Source organism: Protopterus annectens, chromosome 9.part0, assembly GCF_019279795.1.
Source record: "Protopterus annectens isolate FY-2018-M chromosome 9.part0, PAN1.0, whole genome shotgun sequence".
Lineage (NCBI taxonomy): Eukaryota > Metazoa > Chordata > Ceratodontiformes > Protopteridae > Protopterus > Protopterus annectens.
The window spans coordinates 1,826,063,261-1,826,087,304 of NC_056743.1; positions in this window are offsets into that span (position 1 = coordinate 1,826,063,261).

Sequence of the window (24,044 nt, forward strand, 5' to 3'; positions counted from 1 at the left end):
TGGTGCCAGAGCCATGGGCTCAAGCTCAATGCCAAGAAATGTATAGTTATCCCCTTTGGGAAAAAAAACATGTATCTGTGAATTACCATATAGGTGGCAGTACACTAAACACCAAAAGTGTGATAAGAGACTTAGGGACACAGGTGGACAGTGGTCTCACCTTCGATAACCACATCGCCACAACAGTCAGGAAATGCTTCTATGTGGCACACCTCATCACTAAGTCTTTTCATCTAGAAAAAAGGAGGTCATGGTCCCACTGTACTTATCCCTCATTAGACCCATTATAGAATACAACGCCCCGTTTGGTATGTACCTCTCAAGACATCTGCAACAAATGGAAAGGCCACAGAAATACCTCACTAAAAGAATCACAGGCCTAAAGCAGATGCCCTACACTGACCGCCTTAAAAAACTCCAGCTATACTCTGTCTCATATCGTCTACTCAGAGGCGATCTCTGCTTAACATACAAGGCCATGTCAAACCCAGAGCTTTTGGACATGCTACACTTAAAGAAATCCCAATCCCTCAGAGCCACACGCTCCAGGGATCTAAACCTTGTCATTACAACAAACAAAACATGCTGGAGGGATAGGTTCCTGACCCAGAAACTCCCCAGACTCTGGAATACATTGCCCATACATGTCAAGCAGAGTGCCTCTTTGGCCCTCTTCAAAAGGAACCGTGACGATTGGATGGGAGAAAGGAAATTCACCCCAGGGATCACGTCAGTCACCCTGCTAGACAGGGGTCCAGGAAAGTAAATAGTGTGGGAAGAAATAGCCAGGGAATTGTTATGGCTAGGCTTGTATAGGCCCTAGGGCTGATAGCCTAGTACCAACCAATGAACCTATAACCTAACAGTGCATTTGTGATTTCCCATGCATTGGTCCAGACTGTTCTTGATGATAGTCAGGGAAGGGTTCTTCTTAACATGAGTAGAAAACTTATTCCAGAGGCAGGGCAGTCTATGGGACACATAGCTGTCTCTCTAGCATGATCTGTTCATATCAGAGATCAGGTTTTGACCCTAAGCAGTTAGTTTTGAGAATATGCAACATTTCCATTAGGGCTTTGCCAGAGACTGCTTTGTATGTCAGGCACAGATCCACCCCAGTAATCGGTAGGAAACTGAATACTGTGATAGGGCTTTTAATTGGTCCTCATATAACATGCTGGTTATACCCTGTATTTTTTTGGTGATAAACCTCTGAGGACACTCCAACTGTTGCAAATGCCTAGCAAGGTAGATGCCAAAGAGAGCATTGTACTCAATTATTGATCTGATGATGGCCGAGTATAGTGGTATTATGACATCCTTAGATCCAGATGCCATGCCCTTACTTACAAGCTGAGACACATAAAAGGACACATAATGGTCAAAGTTCAGATTACTAGCCATCTGAGTACCCACATGTCTCTCCATTGGGTCCACTCTTGGGAGAGTGCTATCAATGTTGTAATTTGCAGGGGTATTTGATTTCTCAAACAGTATTACTCTGCACTTGTTCATATTTAGTTAGAGGCAAGGTCTCTGACACCAATCATTAGTCTGCATCAGACCTTTCTGTAGGATATCAACATCATTTGGGGAGTCAGTGATTGCCCCTAACTTGCAGTCATCAGCAAACTTGATCAGCTAAAGGCCATCTACATTTGCGTTGACATCTAAGAAGGATATCCCAAACAGAAGAGGGTCCAGCATTGAGTACTCCATCAGTGACTGCCTCTTGCTGGATGTAGATTCCCTCACTTTAACAACATGTCCTATCCATGAGCCATTTGACTATTCATCTGGTGATATAGAGGTTTATTCTTAATTTTGTGAGTTTATCTATACTACATAGTGGGTTATTGGGTCAGATACCTTGGCCAGGTCAAAGTAGGTAGTATGTGTGATGATACTGCCAGTCCAGCTAGCTGGAAATTTGTAAATAATTGTCATTGGTGAATATTGAAATGATTTGTGTAAGATACTTGTGTAACAAATGTATTAGAACTGTATGTCATCTGTATATCAAAATGCTTATACAGACGTGTGTGTTGAAAAGGGTATTTGCAAAAGGCTTGTGTTTAAAATGGATCCACAGTGTGCCCTTCTGGAGAAGAACAGAAATGTACATGCACTATTGTAACTGTTTAAATGTACATATATTTTAACTGTGGAAACTAGGATACAGAAGGTTAACCTAAGTCTAGTAAATTTTAGAAAAATACCTGAAATTAAATTACGTTATGGCTAAGTCATAAAAGACGGTATCTTACAGTTTTCAATACAGCAACAAACACAATGTCTCTACTAAGAACATTTTCTGTATTGTCTTTAGGGTGAATTAATTACTTGTCTTTAAAGCATAAAGGAATGCAATTGTTTTATGATTTCCAGCATCTGCCAGAAATCTGAGGAGAAGCCCTTGTCTATGTATTTTTTACAGGTAGATGCTAAATGTTACCAGCTGCTATCTGTGGTTGTTTTGGGCCTGGGAACTGAAAGTCACATGACAAGAAATTATGTCATTCTGCAAGCTAGCCCAGAAATAATATTTTAGATATTAATTTGAGAAGTCTCATAGTGAGACAGAGCATTCTGTATTATGTCTTGGCCTGACAAAAACTAGAAGAGCCATTCACCACATCTGCCTTGCTCTATTAGTAAGTTCTTAAATCACAGTAATTCTCTTAGATTCAGTAAGGAATATAGTAAAGCTTAGTTTAGATATTTTTTTTATTTGAGACTGCCCTGCAGTGTTTTTTTAAATATTTTCTGTGGTTTTGAACTCTGATGTCACTGTGAATATATATTTAGTATTATCTTGCTTTTTTATTATTATTTATTATTAAAAATATTTAAACCTTTCATTGTGGTTGATCTGTGCAAAGATATTTAAGTTCTGAGAGTACTTGCATATGTATTTTGTAACACTGTGTAGGCTACTCCTAATAGCCTTGCTATTGGTCAAACTACCATTTGTGTTAATATTAATATTACACTGTAAGATCTGACACCTTTTGTTAAGGGCCTTAAAGTACCTGATAAGGAGTGACTGGTGGCAATAATAAAAACTTTATAGTTTGGGCAGAAGGGGGCATAGCTAGTAAACCTGTGCCAATCTTAACCAGGTTTTTGTGTGTATGTATGTGTGTGTGTGTGTGTGTGTGTGTGTGTGTGTGTGTGTGTGTGTGTGTGTGTGTGTGTGTAAATCAAACCTCAAAGAGTATATGTGTCAGCTACTTGTGCAGGAACACAAAGCACTGGTTGGACAGAGAGGGTGCTGGAGGTCTTGGCTTGGTCACTCATTTGAGATCTCAACTCTATAGCTGTGCCAGTGGAGAATCTTTTGGGGGATTTGGAGAAAGGTAGAGGAACCAGCCTCGGACTGACTGGGGTCTCTGTGTGCTCTTAAGGGAAATTGCACTTGATGCAGATAGCTGCATCTGGAAATATTTTTTGTGTACTTGCTATCTTCCCAGTGAATGGTGCCAGGGGTGAGGATCAGGGCTCCTTGATTACTGGTTGGCAGTGGTGGGTCATCACAATATGCACTGTCCTTTTTTTCTCCCCCATGCATCATCCTATAGCCTTCTATTCAGTGCCTCAAAACAATCACCTCGTTTACTCCTTAATCTTTGGGCTAACACTGATATTGGATTGGGCTTCGGTCAACAAAAATTCTAAGAACATCCTGGGCATTTGGCTGTCTACATCTACCATTATTTTTCACTTTTTGCCATATCTATTACCCCCTGCCAAAATAGTCCTTATTCTTCAGTTCAGGAATGGGAGAAGTCCCATCACATGCAACCAGAACAGTTGATGTCTAGCAACCATACAAGTTGCAGTATTCTATTGCAGTCTTGATGTTCTAAAGTGCTACCTGATCTAATCTATTGCTCCTGTAGTAGATGTCTAATGGTATCAGTTATGAACTTACTCAGTAATGATGCAACATGGGGTGTCCATCAGTAATTAGTACTAAATCCTCAGTAATGATGTAATATGATATCCAGCGGACAGATGATCCGCTGTGGCGACCCCTAACCGGGAAAAGCCGAAAGAAGAAGAAGAAATTATTATTAACTCCTCAGCAATAATTCAACATGGCATATCCAGCAACAATTATTACTAACTCCTCAGCAATGATCCAACATGAGGTATGAATCAGCAATTGTTGCTCTCTACTTAGTACTGATGCAAAATGGGATATCCATCAGCAATAAGTACTAAATCCTCAGTAATGATGCAGTGTGAGATATTTGTCAGTAATTAATTCTAACTCCACAGCAATGATGCAGCACTGGATATCCAGTTGTAAATATTAGTATTTTCACAGCAATGATACAACACTGGAAATCAACTGGTATGTATTACCTCCACATCTAGAGCATTTTGGCAGCATTAGATGTCTTACTCTGCTATGCATTCCAGAAGTCTTTATAACAGGGCTCAGAACATAGATGTTACAGAGCATTTTAGAGTTTGCAGTTATAATCAGAAAAGATTTGCCATCTCCAGTTATACAGAAGGCTCAGAGATGCGTGTTGGCTTTTGTTGTCTGTGCCAGCTCTGAGGTCGTCACAAGTTGGGTCACTTTGATACAATAGCTTCTTCACTTGCTATCATTTGCTGACAGTACATTTCATTTACTGACAGAAAATCAATCTTTTCTTTATAACAGATTTTTTTTTTGCATGAATCTAAGCAAATGTAGGAGTGGACAGTAAATTACTATTCCCCTACTTCTGCCACTTTTGTCTGTAATGCATCACTTTCACAAGACATTGCCAGTGTTGGTCTACCAAAATTAAAAAAAAAAAAAACAGGTCATTTTGAAGGACTAACTCAAACTGAATGACAGTAAGCTCTAATCAACTTTTGTTGCGTGTGAATGTATGTATTTGTATTTGTGTGCCTATGTATGTGTGTGTGTGTGTGTGTGTGTGTGTGTGTGTGTGTGTGTCTATGTGTACGTGTATTTCTTTGTGTGTGTGTGTCTGTGTGTGCGCGTGCGGGTGTGCGTGCGTATGTGTGTGTTTAGTTGTCTGTGTGCGCATGCACACGGGTGTGTGCGTGCGTGCGTGCACGTACGCGTGTGTGTGTGTGTCTCTGCACGTCCATATAGTAGCCACAGAAATGTACAAGTACTATGACAGCTCAATGTGATAAAGCTGCCATACTGTCCTAACTCCGGTGCATATAGTAACGTTCTGTAACGTCTCAATCTCAAAAGGTTAACACAATGTACTGTGTGTGTGTGTGTGTGTGTGTGTGTGTGTGTGTCCAGTTGACAGTGGTGGGTTTGCACAGAAAGTCCACTGTCATTTATCAACAGTCTCTGTACAAAGCTATTTGCAGATATCTGTTTTTCAAGGAATTTTAATATGTTAGTAAACTTCCAATGAGAGACTAAGTTATGAATTTACATATATCACAAACAGCAAATTCACTAAGTATTCCACCATTACAATTGTTTAAATTGGTAATATTTAGGTGTTTAAACATGCTTGTACTCTTTAGGGAATTCTGATAATTTCATTTTTTTTGGCAAAAAAATGCAGTTATTGAGCTTTTTTTTTACTAGTGAAGCACAGCATGTCTAGAGCTAGTGCAGTTTGGCTTTATTACCCTGAACAGTTCTTACCCAAAAAAATCTGGACAAAGCCAAAAATAATGGGGGGACAAGGCCCCAAAAATAGGGATGCATTTTAAATATTGCTCTTATAAACGTAGAAAGTTGCTAGAATAAAAAGTCTTTTGTTGCCATGCATTTTCTAAAGGATATGAAATCTGAAACACAATTGACTGTCATTAATAAGTGAATTCGGTCTTCACTGATTTGCCAGAAAAATACAGAAAATCACAAATTTTATGAGGAACAGACCAAAAATATGAGGGAAAAAGCTGGGCATTCTGTGAAAATCTGTAAGGTTGAGAGGTATTCATGTAAAACTGTATTAGCACTGCTTAGCCAATTGCAACACAGACTCCATTACAAAAGTAAAAGCTTTAGAACTCACCCAAGTATCTAGCAATTTTTAAAACAAGTGTAAAGAATTAGATGGATGAATATACAGTGGTAACCTCTTCCAGACACACCACTTATAAGAAACGTCTAGAGCTCAATGTCATTCTACATTTATCAACTCTGTAGGTGTGGTTAACTCATCTGAGAGTTCTACTTGAGTCTAGTAACTCAATATTTAACACAAGACAAAGCTCTTGTTTCAGGAGAACTTGGTATGCTAAGCACAACTTGCCCCACAAGTACCTATAACTATGGGAAAAAAGACCAGGACTCTCCAGCCTTGAGTAATATGAATTGACAATCATCTCTGGGATTCTCCCTGTGAACGTACACTGCATTTCTTCTAATAATAAGAGATTGCTTCATTACTGTATGAACAAAACAAGATATTATATTCTATGGTTGGGTGAATTTATGCTATAAACTGTTTCTTTTAAGAATTCCTTATTTTTACAAACCAAATCCCCAAAGATTAAACCTACAACGTTAATCAATTTAATTTTTGTTTTCTGAGCATGTTATCTGAATCTTAAATTGTTGCTAACTATAATACCCAGTTTTTTTATATTCTGTCAGTTTCAGTAGATCAGCTTCACATTAAAATTATCATTAAATTTACCAAAATCTAAGACACACCATTTTTCCTTATTAACATAGAGCTCATTTTGTTTTAACCACTAGGCTATGTGACTCATGTACTAATTACTTTTAGGAATATTATTTGATGAAATAACTGCACATCCACATTTTATATTATCAGCATACTTGGCCATCCATATGGTAGAGATGTGGGGCATTAAGGAAAACAATGTATTAAACAACAACAATCCCAGGTCCAAACCATGTGGGACACTTCTGGTCAATTGTGCCCACTCAGAAGTATATTTTTCTATTCTCACTCTTTGTGACTCAATGAATGATGTAAGGGTTTATCAAGTGTTTGTGCATCACTTCTACAATTACATTCAAGTAAATTACAACTGCTGAAAGTCCTGGGTCTAATGCTAAGGAAACAGGCTCATAAAAATTAACCAGATTTGTAAAGGTTGAACAGTTCTATGTGTAATTATGTTGTGAGCTATCCATAGGTTCATAGGTTGGTACTAGGCTATCGGCCTTAGGGCCTATACAACCCTAGTCATAACAATTCCCTGGCTATTTTTTCCCACAGTATTTACGTCCCTGGACCCCTGTCTAGTAGGGCGACTGACATGATCCCCGGGGTGAATTTCCTTTCTCCCATCCAATCATTAAGATTCCTTTTGAAGAGGGCCAAAGAGGCACTCTGCTTGACATGTATGGGCAGTCTATTCCAGAGTCTGGAGAGTCTCTGGGTCAGGAACCTAAGCCTCCAGCATGTTTTGTTCATTGTGATGACAAGGTTTAGATCCCTGGAGCATGTGTCTCTGAGGGATTGGGATTCCTTTAAGTGTAGCATGTCCAACAACTCTGGGTTTGACATGGCCTTGTATGTTAAGCAGAGATCGCCTCTGAGTAGATGATATGTGACAGAGTATAGGTGGAGTTTTTTTAGATGGTCAGCAGAGGGCATCTGCTTTAGGACTGTGATTCTTTTAGTGAGGTATTTCTGTGGCCTTTCCAGTTGTTGCAGATGTCTTTTGGAGGTACATACCAAATGGGGCACTGTATTCTATAATGAGTCTAATGAGGGATGAGTACAGTGGGACAATGACATCTTTTTTTCTGGATGAAATGCTCTTTGTGATGAGGTGTACCACATAGAAATATTTCCTGACTGTTGTGGTGATGTGGTTATCGAAGATGAGACCACTGTCCATAATTGTCCCTAAGTCTTTTATCACACTTTTAGTGTTTAGTGTACTGCCACCTATGTGGTAATTCACAGGTACATGTATTTTTCCCAGAGGGGATAATTATGCATTTCTTGGCATTGAGCTTGAGCCCATGTCTCTGGCACCAAGCATCTGTTTCTGTAAGGCCATTTTGTAGAATATCCACGTCATTTGGGGATTCAATAATGGCTCCCAGTTTGCAGTCATCTGCGAACTTTGTTAGCCAGAGTACCTTAGTGCTGGCCTGTACTTCAGAGAAGTAGATGCCAAACAAGAGCAGTCCCAGGACTGAACCCTGAGGTACTCCACCTATGACTTTGGAGTCAGCTACATTTACAGTGTGGGTTCTGTCAGTAAGCCAGTTGGCAACCCATCAAGTGACATAAGGATTAATGACCGGCTTAGTAAGTTTATCTATGATTCCAGAGTGGGGGATGGTGTCGAAGGCCTTGGCGAGGTCCAGATAGGCTGTGTGGACCACCTTATCCTTGTGCACAACTCTGGAGACTGATTCAAAGAAGTCAATAAGGTTCAGGAGACAAGATCAACCCTTCACGAACACAAGCTGCATGCGGTCCAGTGTTTGAATGTTGCCAATGTCTTTGTTTATAAGTTCCATGATAATACATTCCGTGGCCTTGCAGATCAGGCCCACCAGACTGATGGGGCAGTAGTTCCCGGGATCCAAGGTGGATCCCCCTTGTGGAGTAAGATAACTGTAGCTGTGCGCCACTCAGTGGGCATGAAGCCTGAGGTGAGGCTATGATTAAACATGATCTTTACTATTAGGATCTATCCCTCGGCTGCTGTCTGTTCTAGCCCCAGCATCTCCAACACTGTTTGAACCTTCTATCCTACACTAAACCTTGAACATACCTACCTGTTGAAAGGACTCCCTGCAGACCAAATCCATTCAAGTCTACTATAGCATAAAGACTTGCCGTCCTGCTTAATGAACCCTGTTCACTAGGAGGCAAGAAAGTTTGAACCTTCTATCCTATACTAAACCTTGAACATACCTACCTGGTGAAAGGACTCCCTGCAGACCAAATCCATCCAAGTCTACTATAGCATAAAGACTTACTGTCCTGCTTAATGAACCCTGTTCACTAGGAGGCAAGAAAGTTTGAACCTTCTATCCTACAATAAACCTTGAACATACCTACCTGGTGAAAGGACTCCCTGCAGACCAAATCCATTCAAGTCTACTATAGCATAAAGACTTGCCGTCCTGCTTAATGAACCCTGTTCACTAGGAGGCAAGAAAGTATGTGTTAAAAGTGGTATTATTTAAACACTTGCTTAATATCTAATGTACGTACTATATGCTACCTTAGCCAGGATACCCAGCAGCCATTCTCTCCCCTCTCTATCCCCTAGCATTTAGATCCTTTATCACTTCTGTGCTGTCTCCTGAAACTATTCCTTAAGAGCCTTCCCTAACCCTGATATATCTCTCTGCTCACTTGCCTCTGTTGTTATTACTCTAACTGACCACTAGATGGCATTCTAAACTAGGACAGTACATAACTCTTCCATTCTTCCCTGATCTCCATAGCTTTTTAATGTTTCTGTCCTAGGCTTGTGAACTGTCTTTCTGCCCTATCTCTACCTGCTACTCACTGCTTACTTTGCTTTGCTACTACTTACCTTCATGACCAATATGACCTGTCCCCCTTGATCTACCCTGTCTCAACTAAGGAACTCAGTAATCAACTGCTTACTGTTAGTTTTTGGCTGACTGACTCACTTACCTGTCTGAACCCACTCCATTTGCCCTACGGGCTCACTCTGCTCTCCTACCCTGCCCCAAATTCCCACACACCCCCAGCACATCTACATTTATACCTAACAAACTCCTCCCACCACACCTACTATCCAATCACAGTCCTCTTCCAATTACCCCTCCCCTATTCTCTAATCAGAGAACACTCCACCTCTCTCTCTTTCCCCTCCCACTACTACTCCTCCCACTACAATTTTCCTATACCCCTATACACTCATTCTTCCATTATCCTTGTCTACAATATCTAACTCTCTCCATTCACTTCTAGACCTTCCTTTCTCAACTAGCATTCCATATTATTCTTCTCTTCACTGTACATTACCCTACCCTATCCTAACATGCCCTACGAACTCCCTTTAACTATTCAACTCCCTAGCTCTCTTCTCATCTTACTAATACCTCTGTATCTTGCTACTTCTTACTCCCATAATGCTCCTCCATTCCTCCCTCCTACTCAAACTATCCCTAACCCCCAACCACAACCTCTCCAACTCCTTCACTTTCACTCCATATCCTCCTCCCTTATTCCACCTAACCTATTGCATCTTTTTCATCCCAAACTATTCTATACCTCAACTAAAACTCTCTCTGAAACTTCTGCTAAACCCTAACAAATGCCTACTATACAAACCGTACAGACCAAAACGTATCACCTACAAAGTCCTAGCCTTATCTGGAGACATTCATCCTAACCCTGGCCCTTGCCTCAGCACAAACTACTCCATCCCTCCATCCTCTTCCTCACCTACAACAAATAACACTCCCCACCCTTTCTCTTCTCCTCCCACTTCCCCCTTAGCACTCTGAAGCTCTTCACTATCAATGCCCAGAGCCTTAACAACAAATGTCACCATGTACAAGCCTGGATTAATCACAATCAACCCGACATCCTAGCCATCTCTGAAACTTGGCTAAAACCCCTTATCACTGACTCTGAAATATTACCTTCTGGTTACCATATCCTCAGAAGTGACCCTTTAAACAAAAAAGGTGGAGGCTCTGCTCTAATTTACTCCAATCTTCTCTCTCTAATTCCTCTTCAAATCCCTACCCCTAATTTCAAAAATTCCGAAATTACAGCAAGCCTTCTCCAATTAAATAAACATAAAAATACCTGCTTCATTTCCTTATACATCTCCCCAGGCAACAATATCTCCACCCTTGAAGATATTCTATACTGGGCCTCAACTCAAATAAAATATGAAACCTATATTCTAAGCAATGTCAATATCGACTGGAATAAAATTAACACACCATCCCCCTCACTTTCCATTAACCTTCTAAACTTCACCCAAGTAATCACTTCAACTACTCACCCTAACAAAAATCACCCCCCAGGGTCCATCTTAGATTGGATTCTAGTCTCCCATCCAAACAAAATCACTCTCTGTGGCACTATCCCTGACACCTTCAATGACCATCTCCCTGCCTTCATCCATCGATCAAGTAGCTCCATCCCACACCAACATCTCTACATTCAAACTCGTAACCTCAGCAACTTCAACCCCTTAATTTTTCTAACATCTTTAAACAAATTAACTGGCAACCTCGAAATACCCACCCACTCGACAATGCTGTTGAGCATTTTAACTCTATCTTCCTAGATATTCTTAACTCCCTAGCCCCCCTAAGAAATAAGCAAATCAAAACTAACTCTGCACCATGGCTGACCAAAGAAACTAAACAAATTATGCATCACAGAGACAAATCCTGGAAGCTCTATCAGAAAAATAAATTGTCCTCTACCTTACTCCTATATACCCAACTCCGCAACCAAGTAAAAACACTTATTACCAAGGACAAAAAAAAAACTACTATAATAAACTCCAGTCCAATAACAATAAAAACCCAAAACAATTCTGGAAATCACTCAACTCCCTACTTCATCCCGGATCTCAAAACAACCCTTGCCCTGACCCTAATCTATCCGACAGTGAACTGAGCTCCCACTTCAATACCTTCTTTACTGAATCCATAGCTAAGCTAACCAAAACATTCCCTAATAACAACCCACCTAACTCCCTTTTCACTTCACCCAATAACCCAAACAACAATCCCCTCAATTTCCATCTCAAACCTGTTTCCACCACTTTTATAAAAAAGCTTCTATCCAAGCTAAATCCATGCTCTAATGCCCCTGACAACATTCCCTCTTCCTTCCTCAAACATGCAGCTGAAGGTATCGCTCTCCCAATTAGTATTCTGATTAATAGATCCTTAAATGAGTCATATGTACCAAAACTCTGGCATTCAGCCTACATCCTACCTCTTCACAAAGGAGGCAAAAACACCACTATTTCTAACTTCCACCCCATCGCCCTATTCTCTCCAATATTTAAAATTCTAGAAAAATGTGCAAACCACCAACTTTTACCTTATCTAATTCAAAATCACCTCCTAACATCCACCCAGCATGGCTTCCGTCCTGGCCACAGTACCATAACTGCCCTACTATCCTTCCTAGAAACTGTCAAACAAGCACAAGACTCTGGACTCATTGTATCCACAGTACTGCTAGATCTTTCAAAAGCCTTTGACACCATCTCCCACACTCACCTTCTTCATCATCTGGCTAATCTCAATCTCTCCCCAAATACTCTTTCCTGGTTCTCCAGTTACCTATCTGATAGATCTCAAGCAGTCAAATGGAAGAACCCCTTCTCTTACTTCTTGCCTTCACCTACTGGCATTCCTCAGGGGTTCATCCTTGGACCCATGCTTTTCAACATCTTTATAAATGACCTTCACATCTTCATCCCTGACACCACAGTCATCCAATACGCTGATGACTCTACCTTGGTCTGCTCTGCCCCAAACTTTCCTGAACTACTGACCAAAACCCAATTAGCCTTTACCACTACAGAGAACTGGATGCACCAAAACCACCTTTCCCTCAACTCCAATAAATCCAAAATACTAATTTTTCTCCCCTCCAAGGTTTCCTCTTTGGACAAAAACACTTTCAATGTCCTAAGCCAAACTAACACTGCCATTGAAGTGGTCCCCTCTGCAAAACTCCTTGGCATTACCATAGATGAACACCTCAAATTTGATCTTCACATACAACAAAACATAAAGAAAACCCACTAAAAGCTAGGTATGCTATATAGGAACAATCACTTTCTTTCCATCTCCACTAGGCATACCCTGGCAACCACCTACCTCCTACCTTCCCTTCTATATGGAGCCCCTCTTCTAACCAATTTGTCTGTTACCAACACCTCTAAGCTCGAAGCTTGTTATAATAAGATCTCTAAATTTGCCACCAAATCCAAAATATCAACTCACCACTGCCTCAGCCTTCACTCTCTGAACTGGTTAGAACTCCCTAACCACCTAGACTATCTGCAACTAACCACTGCTCACAAACTAATATTCTCCCCTGATAAATGCCCAGCCTTAAAGGACATCCTTCCTCCATACATCCCTAACAAATCACTGAGATCTGAATACCAAAACCTAATCTCCATTCTTAAACCCAAACGACCTGCTGGTCAGCTTTTACTCTCCTTTTCTCTAGGTAAAAAATGGAACTCTCTGCCTCCTTCACTTAGGACTATACCCAACACTGAATCCTTCAAAACTCAACTTTTAAAAATGGAACTCTCTGCCTCCTTCACTTAGGACTATACCCAACACTGAATCCTTCAAAACTCAACTTTTAAAAATGGAACTCTCTGCCTCCTTCACTTAGGACTATACCCAACACTGAATCCTTCAAAACTCAACTTTTAAAATGGAACTCTCTGCCTCCTTCACTTAGGACTATACCCAACACTGAATCCTTCAAAACTCAACTTTTAAAAATGGAACTCTCTGCCTCCTTCACTTAGGACTATACCCAACACTGAATCCTTCAAAACTCAACTTTTAAAAATGGAACTCTCTGCCTCCTTCACTTAGGACTATACCCAACACTGAATCCTTCAAAACTCAACTTTTAAAATGGAACTCTCTGCCTCCTTCACTTAGGACTATACCCAACACTGAATCCTTCAAAACTCAACTTTTAAAATGGAACTCTCTGCCTCCTTCACTTAGGACTATACCCAACACTGAATCCTTCAAAACTCAACTTTTAAAATGGAACTCTCTGCCTCCTTCACTTAGGACTATACCCAACATTGAATCCTTCAAAACTCAACTTTTAAAAATGGAACTCTCTGCCTCCTTCACTTAGGACTATACTCAAGACTGAATCCTTCAAAACTCAACTTTTAAAAATGGAACTCTCTGCCTCCTTCACTTAGGACTATACCCAACACTGAATCCTTCAAAACTCAACTTTTAAAAATGGAACTCTCTGCCTCCTTCACTTAGGTCTATACCCAACACTGAATCCTTCAAAACTCAACTTTTAAAATGGAACTCTCTGCCTCCTTCACTTAGGTCTATACCCAACACTGAATCCTTCAAAACTCAACTTTTAAAATGGAACTCTCTGCCTCCTTCACTTAGGACTATACCCAACACTGAATCCTTCAAAACTCAATGTTTAAAAATGGAACTCTCTGCCTCCTTCACTTAGGACTATACCCAGCACTGAATCCTTAAAAACTCAACTTTTAAAAATGGAACTCTCTGCCTCCTTCACTTAGGACTATACCCAACACTGAATCCTTCAAAACTCAACTTTTTCTTCACCTGTCTTCCAAATGGAAATGCTCCTGCTTTCACCCCACTTAAATTCTAGGGACTCCCCACTAAGCTCTCCTTATCCCCATTCCACTATACTCTCATACTTATTCTTATTTCTCAAAACATCCAGAACTAGCAGACTTTAATTGACTCCAAGCATGTAAATATTGTTTCATCAAAAAAAAAAAAAAAAAAAAAACACTATGTCGTCAAGTTGTTAAACTGTCTCATAATGCATATTACACTCTGCAACTCTCGAATGTATGAACCCTACTCTTGTATTTCACTTTGTAACCTTTATTTTCTATTTTGCAACCTATACTGTATGGTATTTCACTTTGCAACCTTTATTTGCATTTTGTAACCTATATTGTATTATACCGTTCATGGAGCTTTTCTCCCCGGGCCTCCACTGAAAATGGGCACTTCTTGGCCCAGTGGTCTTCCCCGCTAACCAAACTGAAAATAAATAAATAAATCAATAAATGACACTTAGGTGAGGTGCCAGTTCATTTTGTAGTTCATTTAGTACACAGCATGGGATGTCATCTGGTCCCATGGATGCTGTATTCTTAGTTTTGGAGAGTGTGTTTTTTACCTGTGTGGCTGTTATTACCAGAATTTGGCAATCATTTGGTATTGAGATGTGCCCTTTAGGGAGTGAGAGGGGGCTGAAGTTTGCACTGAATCGATCTGCCATTATATTGGCAATATCCCTGGTATCAGTATATTTAATTACATTCTGTTGTAGCTCAGAGCAGATCTGAGCATTGCCATTTAGATTTTTTACATAGCTATAGAATGCCTTGTGGTTGACTTTGGAATCTTTGGCAATTTTATTTTTGTAACTAGCTTTGGAGGATTTTATGAGGGATCTCAGCTTTTTACTGAGGCTGGTAAGGGAGTTTTTTGCATCCTGAGATTTTCCTCTTTTCTGCAACAGTTTCTTCCTTCTGTTGTATAGTTTGTTTATGGCAGGGGACCACCAGATTGGCTTCCTTTTTTTGGAGGAGAGCATATTGGTTCTATTGGGGATGGCACAATTCATGCAAGACTGGATGTGCTCGTACAGTGCCTTACAGTAGGATTCAACAGTCGAACATTCAGTTCCCGTCTGTATGGGTGTCATGAAGTTTGTCACTTCTGACTTGAGTAGCATGAAGTTGGCTTTGGAGAACTTTATTACAGAGGTTTCCTTACTGGGGGTGTGTGGGTGGGATGTGGATGTCAAGGGTGATTAGCTTATGGTCAGACCTGACCAATGAGGGGGTGACCATAGGTGATCCAGGGCACTGGAATTTATGAATTCCAAGAACCGTTGGGTAAAGGTGTTGGTACACGAGTAGTTTTCCCAGTTAGTGGCAGGGTAGTTGAAATCATCTAGTATTAGGGTGTTTGGTTGTATCTTAATATTTTCCAGTATGTTTAGAAAGGTAACCTTGGGTTATGGTGGGGGATCTGTAGCAAGCTACAGTTTGGATTGCAGTCTTACCTAGTGTTAGTTGCACCTGGAAAATTTCTGACGCATTGTGTTGGGCAATTAGCCTGGTGTTGTGAATATCCTTGGTGAATATGGATACTCCTCCACCTTTAGTGTTTCAGTCCTGGTTTGGTGGCCGAAAAGTGTTGTAAGAGTTGTAGCCTGGTATTTTAGGGGTGCTCTCTGGAACCTTGAACCAGGTCTCAGTTACAGCACAAATATCGATGTTCTCCATTTTTAGGAGTGCCTCGAGAAAGTGCATTTTGAGGTTTAGACTTCTAGCATTGAGTAGAATTACCTTCAAATTTTGCATGCTTTACCTGTTACAGTAGTGGTTTTGTCCTTTGAACTTTGCCTGAAAAAGGCACTATAGGGGTGGCAGGAGCCTTAGCCAGTAACCTGAATTCCAGGGGCAACAGGTGTAGACCATCTCTGGCAAAGCATCATGGTCTGTCGATCATGTCGTCCCAGGCAGACAGATACTGGATCCGCTTTGAATGACACCAGAAGCTTAGCCAATTGTTGAAGTCAATCATTTTGTCCTTATACTGTGGTATCATTCTGAGCAAATGCAGGAAGCTACTCAGGGTTAGGGTCATACCTGCCTGGGCCACATGATCCAAGAGCTCCTCCATGTCTCTTTTCATGTAGTCTAGGGAGGTACGTCTCAGGTCATTCACTCCAACATGGACAATGACAGAGTTATATTTGTACTTGTTGTGGAGTGATTTGAGTGCATGCATTATGTGGCAGATCCTGGCATCCGACAGGCAGCTGACTGTAATTTTCTCCTTGTTCAGCCTGGTGAGTGGGACATCAGTGTGCCTGACTATAGAGTCACCTATGACTAAAGTGTTGGGTACGTTGTCTTGTCTTAGGGGCTGTTGTTGGTTGGCACACTGGTGTTGTCAGCTATGTGACACTTAGGTTCAGATTGGCGTTTGTTTGCGTTTCAGCTTCAGAGGTTCTTTTTGCTTGGGCAGGTTACTGTTAAGGGCCTCCACGTATGTGGGTTTAGTGTTGCTATGTCTGGGTGTTGGTGGTGTGGGTTTTGAAGGGATATGTGTTGCTTGAGGTGTAGTGCGGGTGTTAACCTTCTCCTCTTGACTGTCTAGCACAATCTTGGGTGGAGAGAGCTTTGATTCCAGTTTGGCTATGTAAGTGCATCACTCACAGGTTGTAGTGTTGAGTGCTAGGAGGAGAGGGTTGTCTGTGCACATGAGGCAATTGCTGCATTGCCCCAATATGCCCAGATTCACCAGGTGGACAGGAGAAATTACCGGAAGCTGACATGCCTGGTTTGGTGCTTTTTTTTTTTTTTGTAAAGTACAAGAGTTGTTTTCCCTTACCTTAACAAGGTACTTTGCAATTATAGGCTGTTTAGTGCTTAAGATTAATTTCTCCTTATTAACAAGGAGAGTTGAGTGCTTGTATCAGTTTGACATCCTATTACTTTCCAGCAGGTTTTAAAGCCAAGTGCTAGTCACAGGGATGCTTAAAGGTAAGCTGAAAAAAATGGTTTATCCAAAACACTGCAGTGTGCACTAAAGGAGTTAGATGTGAAAGTAGGTAACTTAAGTTTTACCTGTCTAAAAATTTAAGTTTTAGTGGGGAATCACAATTTTTAAAACAGCAAGATAGAATGAAAGGGGGTGGTAACGTTTGTATTCTGGTACTATGGAGTACAGTAGGATGGCCAATAAGTTTGTGTTTATATCACATGATCAAAATGCAATAACATCGAACACTATAACATCGAACTTATAACAGCAAAAACTGAAAACTCCGAAAGCTGAGAACAGCACAAAAGACAAAACACACAAACACTACTAACTATGTCTAGCCCCCCACACCCCCCAATGTGGGGGGCTGTGCCCCCATAACCCCCTACTTAAATATACCAACTCTGAGATCGCACCACAGTGGATGAAATAGTGAAGGCACGGAAACGCCCCACCAAATTCTTTCCCTGGGAAAGAATTCCATGTTCCACAGCTTCGCTGTTCTCAGTCTTTGAGGTTTTGGGTTCGATATCATAACATTCGAGGTTTTGCAACTTCGATGTTATGATATAGTCCCAATAAATTTAAATAGTTGAAGGGGAGTGATTTCACAAAATGAAAATGTTGTGCTTACTCACACAAGCCAGTAAAAACAGAGAGGAAATTAGATATATGGTCAAATTAACATACGCGGAAGGCAACTAGAAAAACAGTGGTGTTTAAGAACACTACAGTAACCGGGTGGGGGAGGGGTAAATTTCTGCCTGACTCACAAGAGACAGAGGTGTGGTCTCTTTTCAAGTTTTAATATGCAGCTAAAAACAGAACACAAGTTAACACAAGGTAAATAAAACAAATCACAGTATTCAAAATAGAAAAAGGCAATAAAGTAATACAACAAATAAAAAGCAAACTAAACTTTCCCTCACAGCAAAGTGTAGAAGAGTTTGGGTGAGCCTTTTGTCATTCAACAACCCTATAATTCACAAGTCAGAACTGTTACCAAACACCTTTCAAAACTCTTTCAAAGTAGTGATGTAATACTAATTGACCTGTAAATGGGATTTTTCTTTTCAGCTGAGCCCCCCTTTTATGAATAGATATTATCACCCTCTGGTTTACAGCTTGTTGGAACATGGCCACGTAGTGGCCTTTTTTTAAAGGAAGTAATAGTTGTTGATACGTATTTGTTACAGACAACTCAAAATAACCTGATAAATTGTCTGGACCCATTCCAAAATCCTACCTTATACATCCAAGGGAAGCTTTCATAGAGTCCAAACTAAAAGGGCACTTTTAGTTATCACTTACTGTTACTCTTGGTTCATGTGTATCCTTTGTGTGTATACTGTTCCATAATAAGAAGTTTTTATACAATATATTAGCCAGCTGCTCACCTGCATATAATACCTCACCATCGTGAGCAATTTTGCCAAATATTTGTATTTTCTTTAGACTGATTGACATAGAATTAAAGTTTCTTAATAGTCTCTGTGGAAGATAGATACTTTTCATATTTGTATTCAGCAGTTGTAAGAAATGCCTTCAGTCTTCCTTTGATCAGGTTATAAGCACTTTTAGCAACGATATTCCTAGACCTTTTCCATATACTAAACGATTTATTTTTCTTCTTCAGTAGTTTAGAGTGTGTTATGTTCGGCCAAGCAAATAAATGTGTACCTCTAATGTCTCCTAGTAATAAGTTTTTACACTTGTTAACATGTCCACTGCATATGCTCTGAAAAGTCTCCCGACTATAATAACATCTTCTAAATCTGAATCTGATAAATCAACAGAATTAATTTGATGAATTTTATCTAAATCACCAGTAAAGATTTAAAAAAGTGAAAGTAAAAAGTCAACAGCATCAGAAGCACATTTATGGAGGGGTGAAGGTGACAGCCATCTCGACAGTAAGACATTATGGGTGCAATTGACACATTCCATTTGTTTTTTGGTTTTTGTGTGTTTTTTTAATTTTTTGAACCAGATGGGCAGCATAGGGTGAGGCCTGGCACTCTTCCTTAAGAGGAAAGGACTGTCAGTTAGGAGAATGGCCCTTTTTTCTTTATTTTGCTAGCACATAGAGTATGAGGGTGTCAGGACCTGGCACTTTTCCTTACAAAAGAAGGAATAACCACCAGAATTGGAAAACAACCTTTTTTGTCACCTCAACCTAGCATTTTGAGAGGACTAGAAAGAGGAGAAAGACCAAGCATCAAATGAGCCAGCTATGGCTTTGGTGGACATATAAATGCCGTGAAGCTGAAATACTGATATGCTCTTAATGGCCATGTGCATATATCCCATGGACCTCAATGCAAGAGATTTAAGGAACTACTTAGTGAAGATTTAAGCTTTGCTGAGTCTTCCATGGAATGTTTACTAAGTGATTTGTCTGTGTGATCTTTTTATCTGTTGGTTTTATATATGTATATATGTATATATATATATATATATATATATATATATATATAATATATATATGTGTGTGTGTGTGTGTGTGTGAGTGTGTGTGTAGATAGATATACATATGCACACAATTAAATTCACACACGCACACACAAACACGCACACACACGTGCGCACACACACACACACACACACACACACACACACACACACACACACACACACACACGCACACATGCACACATGCAAGCACACACACACACACACACACATGCACACACACGAGCACACGCACGCATGCACACACGCACACATGCAAGCATACACACACACGCACACACATATATGCACACACACGCACACACACACACACACACGTACATGCAAGCACACACACATGCACACACACACATGCACACACACACACACACACACAAGCACACGCAAACACATGCAAGCACACACACACAAAGACATGCACACACACACACGCAAACATGCTCACACACACATGCACACAGAAAAACACACACACAAGCACACACAAACACATGCAAGCACACACACACAGATACACACACACACACACATGCACACACACACGCGCACACACACACACATGTGCACACGCATACACACGCACACACACAAACAGAGACAAAAAGAGAGAAAGAGAAATAAGAAATAACATGGTCAACTGACTTGCTAAATACACCACTGAGCTGTATGAGAGGCGAAAGAGTATAATTGCAATCTTATTTCCAAAAAGTAACGCTGTGGCTTCAGGCTCCTGTGTTTCCATCTCCACATGAGTTTTTAGAAGAACCATATGTCTAAGCTCTAGTGGACAGCTTGAAATGCATCACATGGAGCAGTGCTATTATAATCAGAATACAGTGATGCTTGATGCAACATCACTAAGTAAATAAATATAGTTTCACAAAGACGCACATCTCCTATCCTTAGTACTAGTCTCTTCTAGTCTGCAAGCTTCAGGAAGATTACAAAGGATTTTTCAAACAGTATGGTGCCAGAAAAAGTAATCTATAAACAGGCTAGTTCTGTTTTGCTCTGCACGGAAGCAAAGACTGTTTGAATGCATAGACCTGCTCAACAAAAAGGTATACTTTCATAGCAAAATAAAAAGAAAGAGCATGCACTATTTGGCATAGACATTATATGCCTATCCATTTCAAAACAAGCTGCTTTACCATTGAACACCAAAATAACTGCACCCTCTTTACACAATACTGCCTCAACAGGCCATTCCCAAGGGGGCTGCTCTTGAGAAAGTTGTTTTTCTTTTAAAAATTCAACCCCACAGCTGAGTTATTTAGTTAAAATATCAGTTACAACACATTTGTGTTTATTTTTTGTTGTACACATTTAGCAAACTAAATGTAATCCTTGTCTGAAGAATAAGTATTATTGTATATCAGCTTATCACACACACACACACACACACACACACACACACACACACACACATACACACACACATACACAAAACACATCTCTCTCTCTCTCTCTTTCTCTCTCTCTCTCTATATATATATATATATATATATATATATTAGTGCAGTGTAGTGCAGTTGGTTGTTAGTGCATATGCTCCACAAGTTGGGTGTGTGATGGATGAGAAAGAAAAACTTTGGAGTGAGTTGGATTAAGTGGTGATGACTGTATCCAAGGGTGACAGAGTGGTGATTGGAGCAGATTTCAATAAGCGTGTTGGTGAAGGGAACAGAGGGGAGGTATGGTGTTAAGCAAAGGAATGCAGAAGGTCAGATGGTGGTGGATTTAGCAAAAATGATGGACATGGCTGTGGTGACTACGTATTTAAACAAGAGGCAGTAGCATAAGGTGACATACAAGAGTGGAGGAAGATGCACACAGGTAGATTGTATCTGATGTAGAAGGGCTAGTCTGAAGGAGATTGGAGACTGTAAAGTGGTGGTGGGGGAAAGTTTAGCCAGGCAGAATAGGATGGTGGTTTGTAGGATGACATCGGTGATCAAGAAGAGGAGGAGGAGTGTGAGGCAGTACCATGGATCAAATGGTGGAAATTGAAAAAGGGTAATTGTGAGGTGGAGTTCAGGGAAGAGTTAAGACAGGCACTGGGTGGCAGTGAAGAGTTACCGAATAGCTGGGTAACTACAGCAGAACTAGTAAGAGAGATGGCTAGAAAGGTGCTTGGTGTGACATCTGGAAAGAGGAAGGAGGACAAGGAGACCTGGTGGTGGAATGAGGAAGTACATGAAAGTATACAGAGAAAGAGGTTGGGGAAGAAGAACTGTGATTGTCAGAGAGATGAAGAAAGTAGACAAGAGTATAAGGAGATGAAGTGCATGGCAAAGAGAGAGGTGGTGAAGGCTAAGGATAAGGTGTATGAAGAGTTGTATGAAAGGTTGGACACTAAAGAGGGAGAAAAGGACCTGTACCGATTGGCTAGACAGAGGGACCAAGCTAGGAAAGATGTGCAGCAGGTAAAGGTGATAAAGGATAATGAGGGAAACGTACTCACAAGTGAGGAGAGTGTGTTGAGCAGATGGGAAGAGTACTTTGAGGGGTTGATGAATGAAGAGAATGAGAGGGAGAGAAGGTTGGATGATGTGCGGATAGTGAATCATGAAGTGCAGTGGATTAGCAAGGAGGAAGTAAGGATAGCTATGAAGAGGATGAAGAATGGAAAGGCTGTTGGTCCAGATGACATACCTGGGGAAATGGCAGTGGAGTTTTTAACTAGATTGTTTAAGGAAATCTTGGAAAGTGAGAGGATGCCTGACGAATGGAGAAAAAGTGTTTTGGTACCGATTGTTAAGAATAAGGGTGATGTGCAGAGCTGTAATAATTACAGAGGGATTAAACTGATCAGCCACAGCATGAAGTTATGGGAAAGAGCAGTGGAAGCTAGGCTAAGAAGGGAAGTGATAATTGGTGATCAGCAGTATGGTTTCATGCCAGGAAAGAGCACTTCAGATGCAATGTTTGCTCTGAGGGTGTTGATGGAGAAGTACAGAGAAGGTCAGAAGGAGTTGCATTCTGTCTTGGTGGACTTAGAGAAAGCATATGAGAGGGTGCCTAGAGAGGAGTTGTGGTATTATATGAAGAAGTCGGGAGTGTCAGAGAAGTATGTAAGAGTGGTACAGGATATGTACAAGGGTAGTGTGACAGCAGTGAGGTCAGCAGTGGGAGTGACAGATGCATTTATGATGGAGGTGGGATTACATCAAGGATCAGCTCTAAGCCCTTTCTTATTTGTAATGGTGATGGACAGGTTGACAGATGCGATCAGACAGGAGTCCCCGTGGACTATGATGTTTGTAGATGACATTGTGATCTGTAGTGAGAGTAGGGAACAGGTGGAGGAGACCCTGGAGAGGTGGAAATATGCTCTGGAGAGAAGAGGAATGAAGGTTAGCAGGACTAAGACAGAATATATGTGTGTGAATGAGAGGGAGGATAGAGGAATGGTGAGGATGCAGGGAAGGTGGATGAGTTTAAATACTTGGGATCAACAGTTCAGAGGAATGGTGAGTGTGAAAAAGAGGTCAAGAAGAGAGTAAAGGCAGGATGGAGTGGGTGGAGAAGAGTGTCAGGAGTGATTTGTGACAGAAGAGTGCCAGTAAGAGTGCTAGGGAATGTCTACAAGAGGGAAGTGAGGCCAGCTATGTCATATGGGTTGGAGACGGTGGCATTGACAAAAAGGCAGGAGTCAGAGATGGACGTGTCAGAGTTAAAGATGTTAAGATTTGCACTGGGTGTGACGAGGGTGGACAGGATTTGGAATAAGTATATTAGAGGGTTAGCCCAGGTTGGAAGGTTTGGAGACAAAGCCAGAGAGACAAGATTATGTTGGTGTGGACATGTGCTGAGGAGGGATGCAGAGTATATTATGAAAAAGATGCTAAGGATGAAGCTGCCAGGTAACAGGAAAGGAAGGAAGGCCTAAGATAAGGCTTATGTATGTGGTGAGAGAGGACATGCAGTGGTTGGTGTGACAGAGCAATATGCAGAGGACAGGAAGAAATGGAAACAAATGATCTGCTGTGGCGACCCCTAATGAGAGAGCAGCCGAAAGAAGAAGAAGAAGTGTAGTGCAGTTGGTTGTTTAACACCTCTGAACTAAAGTATGAATTGAGTGACAGGATATTTTTTCAACCACCTGTTTGTGTGACTTCTGGATGGTCAATGAAGGTAAGTGCTAGGACTGGGAGTTTGTGTGTGTGTGTGTGTGTGTGTGTGTGTGTGTGTGTGTGTGTGTGTGTGTGTGTGTGTGTGCGTGCGTGCCTGTGTGTGTGTGTGTGTGTGTGTGTGTGTGTGTGTGTGTGTGTGTGTGTGTGTGTGTGTGCGCGTGCACGTGCATGTGTGTCTGTGTATGTTTTAG